Here is a 6,000-nt window from a genome sequence, read left to right on the forward strand (position 1 = left end):
ATACTAGAGTATAGGAAAATGATTTGAGATTTTGCTCTACAATTTAAAGGTAAGACTTCCGTGGTGGTTTCTATGTTTTTCCTAGGGTGACGATTTCAGGAAAACCATAGTAAACTATTATTGGGTTGTGTTCCTAGAATGTAGGATTAGATCTAGAAATAAGAAGAGGATGCTAAGATAGGGGACTATGATAGGAGCATAAATTATAAGGGTAGGGTTTCTAAATCATGTTATTTGTTTTTCAGGATGGACCCTAGAGGAGGTAGTGCCCATGCGAGTGGTAGTGATGGAGCAGGGCCCTCGAGTGCAAGTGGGACTGATTCTGATGAGGTACTATGCAGCGTGGCTCAGCAGGTTATGGCTGAGATCGTTAGGAGCTCCAGGGAGCAGGGAGGGCTATCTACAGGCCATGGGTGCACAATAGAGACGTTTACCAAGATGAATCCTCTGGCATTTTTAGGAGGAGTTGATCATGCAACTGCTGAGAATTGGATGAGGAGATTGAGAAAGTCCTGGCCGTATTATAGTGTATAGAGGAATAAAGGGTCCTCTTTGCCTCTTATAAACTGACAGGAGAGGCCAAGAGGTGGTGAACTGCTGTGAGACTTTTGGAGCAGTAGAGGACGACGCCGATAGCTATGGCATGAGACCGATTTAAAGAATTATTCTTTAAAAGATATTTCCCAGCCACTGTTAGGGAAGCTAAAGTGGAAGAGTTCCTGAATTTGAAGCAGGGACAGCAGTCAGTCCAGCAGTATGCGGTGGGGTTTATAAAGCTATCTCGTTTTGCTTCGTATATTGTTCTTGATGAGGTAAAGAAGGTGAGACAGTTTGAAAGAGGTTTGAGGCGAGGCATATACAAGCAGGTGGTAGTGCTAAAGATATATGACTTTGCTGAGTTAGTTGACAGAGCAGCCTTGGTTGAGGTTAGTGAGCGTATGGATGCAGAGGAGCAGGGATAGAAGAAGAGATCTGCATCTTCAGGCTTCCAGTAGGGACCTAGGCAGGGTCAGTGGAGGAGAGAAAACTATGGTAGAGGATAGAAGTAGGACACTAGAGGTCGTGAGGTTCAGGCAGTGTAGAATTTTACTGTTTGTCAGACTTGTGGGAGGAGACACTGGGGACAGTGTCCAGTAGGGAGAGCTGTCTATTATCACTGCGGTGGACATTGACATTTGGTGCGAGATTGCCCTTGTTAATTTAGGTATAATCCCAAGAGGGGGGGGTGAATTGGGTATTTTTTAAAATCTTTAATATTACTTACCACTTAATCCCTATTTCTATATTTAACAAATTAATTGCAGGGGTTTAAGACTGATTTAAATTATTATATCAATGAATTCTTTTCACCCAATTAATTGTTAAGTGCATGTGGGGTTATTCAACATACACATGCAAGATAGATATTGAAATGTGTTGCGGAAAATAAAAGGAGTAAAGGAAGAGAGAAGTTTTTATGAGGTTCAGTCATCCGGCCTATGTCCTCACCTTGAGCAACCCATTCAAAGATTCCACTAAATTCTTGCTCCTTTAACTGGGATTGAGCTTCCCTTACATCCGTTGCTTACAAGAGGCACAACTTCCTCCTCAGTCAGTTCACAACCTGAACCGTAATTACAATAATTTCAAATTTGCAAAACAACTCAAGATTTGCTTCTAACAAAGCTAGTGAGTACAATTGAAACCTAACACATATCCATATGATGAAACTTGAAGTTCAGTATGTATGTAACGATATAATCGTTATATGAATGATATGTTTTAACACACAATTTCTCTTTTTATCAAATCTCCCAAAATAATGATATAAGTAAAACTTTGGAGAAATTATGATTCTAGTTCAACATATTTGATGCACGAATACCAAATGTGATCTCATCAAAAGATTTGTCTTGAATATTATAATGATCAAAATCAAAAAGTTTTCTTCAATATTTTCTATCACCATATGATCTTTATATATATATATATATATATATATATATATATATATATATGATATGAGTTCCAAAGATTAAAAAAAAAAAAAAACTAATATAATATTTTTCAAAAAATATCCTTCAAGAGTATATATAGTTATGAACTCTATGGATACTTAATCAAGTGGTTTTGTAATACCGAAAATATGAAGTTTTTAACTGAATACACCCTTGAATCAAAACCGTTTAAACAATGGCAAAAACTTTTCTCAAGTAGCGATCTTATCAAAACAATTTAATATAAGCACACTCTAGATCAATCTCTCAACTAATATTCAATAATGGATTTTGAGATGAAAGGCTCTTTGAAAATAAATATCAACAAGCAAATCAGTTTAAATGAAAAACTTTATGAGAATAATTATTAACAAGCAGATCGATTTACCAAACCTCAATACCAAAATGAAAGCACAACGATTGCTAGATTGTTTTTTGAAGATCAAGATAGCCTTAGCTCAGACTAGTCATATAAACTTTGAAATACCAAGAAAATAAACTTCAGTAGTGTGTTTAAAGTTCTCCCAAGTTGTGCTAAACGTGCAATATGCTCAATCGTATGCCAAATGTTGTTTCTCTTTTCACTTCTTAGGGGCACAAGGGTTTAGATGTTGATTATATAGGTAACCTTGCCCTTAGGATGATTTTTAACCATTGGATTAACTTGATGAAGAAATAACTCGTGTGTTCTTTTATTAAAAAATCAAAATTTTAATCTTCTCGTAAGTTCATACGACTAAGGGTTAGAGCTCAGACAACTGAAGTTCTTTAAAGATTTGAAAATTAGAACTTGGACACAGGGTTAGATGACTGAAGTTGGGGTTCAGTCTTTTAAAGTTGCAGGTTCAGATGACTGAAGTCAGGGTTCAGTCTTTTGATGTGCTTCTGCCTGTTTCTATGTTTCTTTAATAATTCTTTAGGAGACTGAACTTAATCTTCGGTCTTATAAAGAAATTCTTCAGACGACTGAGGTTAACTTCGGTCTTCTGAAGTTGACACTTCAGATGACTAAATAGGGAGTTCGGTCTTCTAAACAATGCATTTTCTGGATTTTCCTTTTTATTTTCAAAAGTATGTTTTTGCTCCTTTTCTTTACTCTTTTTATAAAATATTTTCCGGGGTTAAAAAAATAATCTCTAAGTCCATCAATATCCCCTAAAGATGTTTATGAGATGCATGAGTCCTAAGGTAAGACTAGGGTATATTTTGAGCCTCAAATTAAATCATATGAAATATTTGAATACATTCAGTTCTAAATACCCATTCCCATGATGATCTTGAACTTGCCGCTTGCATCTTCATTCTTTAACTCTTTTAGTTCCATGGATTTATTCAAAATCTCAATGCATAGATCAAATACCAAGTGATTTGTCATTATCAAAATAGGATTGGACTTATAGAGTCAACAACCCTACACCACCAGATATTGCTTCTGCTCTCAAACTGTATCGGGGAGGCTATCAAGCGCCCTATGGAGGCCAGCAGAGGAATGTAGCTCCAGCGAGAGTCTATGCTTTGACGCGGGGTGATGCTGAGATAGCCGGTGATGTGGTGACAGGTATGATTGACATGTTTTCATTTAAAGTTATTGTATTGTTTGATTTAGGAGCCACACATTCGTTTGTGTCTATGGAGTGCATTAGATTATATAGGCTAGAAACACAATTGTTAGACACCAAACTGTTGGTAACTACACCAACATGGTCAGTAGTAAGGTGTAGCAGGGTGCTTCGAGACTATCCAGTTGATATTCAGGGGAAAGTCTTACCAGCCGATTTGATAGTATTGGATATGCATGGGTTTGATGTAATATTTGGCATGGACTGGTTGGCAGCCAATTATGCCAACATAGACTGTTGTTTGAAAGAAGTGGTATTCAAACCTCTAGGGAGACTAGAGTTCATGTTTATAGGGTTGCGAGTGCAATCCCCGTCTCAGTTAGTTTCAACTATCCAAGCGAGGAGACTACTCCTGAGTGGTTGTTAGGGATTTGTGACCTTTGTGAAGGAAATGTCAGGAAATGAATTAAAGCTAACTAGTATGCCAGTATTAAAGGATTTTACAGATATTTTTTCATATAAGTTACCCGGTTTGCCGCCTGATCGTGAGATAAATTTTCCTATTGATCTGCTTCCAGGTACATCGCCAATCTCTAAAACACCTTACTGAATGGCGCCAGCAAAGTTGGCAGAATTAAAGAATTAGAGGCAAGATTTGCTTGATAATGGTTTTATACGGCCCAGTGTATCTCCGTGGAGAGCTCCAGTATTATTTTTGAAGAAGAAAGATAGGACCATGATGATGTGTATAGATTATAGGAAATTAATAAAGTGACAATCAAGAACAAGTATCCTTTACCCCATATAGATGATTTATTTGACTAGCTCTAGGGTACACACGTGTATTCTAAGATTGATCTCAGATTAGGCTATCATCAGGTGAAAGTGAAAGCAGAAGACGTCTCGAAGACAGCTTTCAGGACTAGATATGAACATTATGAATTCCTCATTATGCCGTTTGGTCTGACGAATGCTCCTGCTGTATTTATGGACTTGATGAATAGAGTTTTTCACCAATATTTAGACCAGTTTTTTGTTGTTTTTATTGATGATGTACTGGTCTATTCGAGGATTTATGAGGAGCATGAGACACACTTAAGACAAGTTTTGCAGACGCTCAAGGAAAATAAGTTATATGCCAAGTTCAACAAATATGAATTCTGGATCAAGAAGGTTGTTTTTTTGGGGCATGTCATCTTAGAGGATGGAATTTATGTGGATCCTAGTAAAATTGATGCAGTAGTGAATTGGGCTAGACCGAGAAGCATCTAGGAGATTAGGAGTTTCTTGGGGCTAGCTGGGTATGAGCGTTGTTTTGTTGAGGGATTCTCAGTGTTATCAGGGCCTCTAACATAACTAACTAGGAAGAATATCATATTTGAATGGGGCGACAGCTGTGAGCAGAGCTTCTAGGAACTGAAGCAAAGGCTTGTCACGGCACCAGTGCTGATCATCCCGTCAGAAGGTGGGGGTTACGTTATCTACAGTGATGCGTCCTTGGAGGGACTTGACTGTGTATTGATGCAACATGGTAGGGTGGTAGCGTATGCTTCTAGAAAGTTGAAAGAGTATGTAAAGAACTACCCTACCCATGATCTTGAATTAATTGCAGTAGCATATGCATTGAAGATTTGGAGACATTACTTGTATAGTGAACGGTGCAAAATCTTCTCCGACCATAAGAGTCTAAAGTAATTTTTCACTCAGAAGGAACTGAACATGAGGCAGAGAAGGTGGTTGGATCTTATTAAAGATTTTGATTGTACTATCAATTACCACCCAAGAAAAGCAAACTTGGTAGCTAATGCGTTGAGCGGGAGGTTTATGGGACCAATGCTGGCAGCTATGGGAATTCAGTATCTGATCATGATGGATCTGGAGAGACTCGACATAAAGTTGGTCGAGAGTGGTCCTCAAGTATGTATTGCTAGTTTAGTGGTGCAGCCTACTCTACAGGAAAGGATTAAAGTTGCTCAGAAAGATGATCCAGAATTAGCAGTGGTAATGGTCAGAGTACAAGGCGGTCAGGGAGAGGAGTTTAGTATCACAGATGACAGGGCTTTGCGGTTCCGTTCTTGATTATGTGTTCCTACTGATGTTGATATTAGAAAGACCATCTTAAAAGAGGTTCACAGATCTTTATACACAGTTCATCCTGACAGCACGAAAATGTATAGAGATTTACGAGAATCTTATTGGTGGAGTGGTATAAAGAAAGAAATTGCTGAATATGTAGCACATTGTTTGACGTGCCAGCAGGTAAAATTTGAGCACTAAAGGCCAGTAGGCCAGTTGCAGCCACTTTTTATCCTAGAGTGGAAGTGAGATCATATATCCATGGATTTTGTTTCAGGGCTGCTATCGGCATTGTAGGGCCAGAATGCAATTTGGGTGATTGTAAATCGTTTGACTAAGACCACCCATTTTCTTCCCATCAAAATTAGCTACTCCATTAACTGCCTAGC

Source organism: Malania oleifera, chromosome 1 (genome assembly GCF_029873635.1).
Source record: "Malania oleifera isolate guangnan ecotype guangnan chromosome 1, ASM2987363v1, whole genome shotgun sequence".
NCBI classification, from domain to species: Eukaryota; Viridiplantae; Streptophyta; class Magnoliopsida; order Santalales; family Ximeniaceae; genus Malania; species Malania oleifera.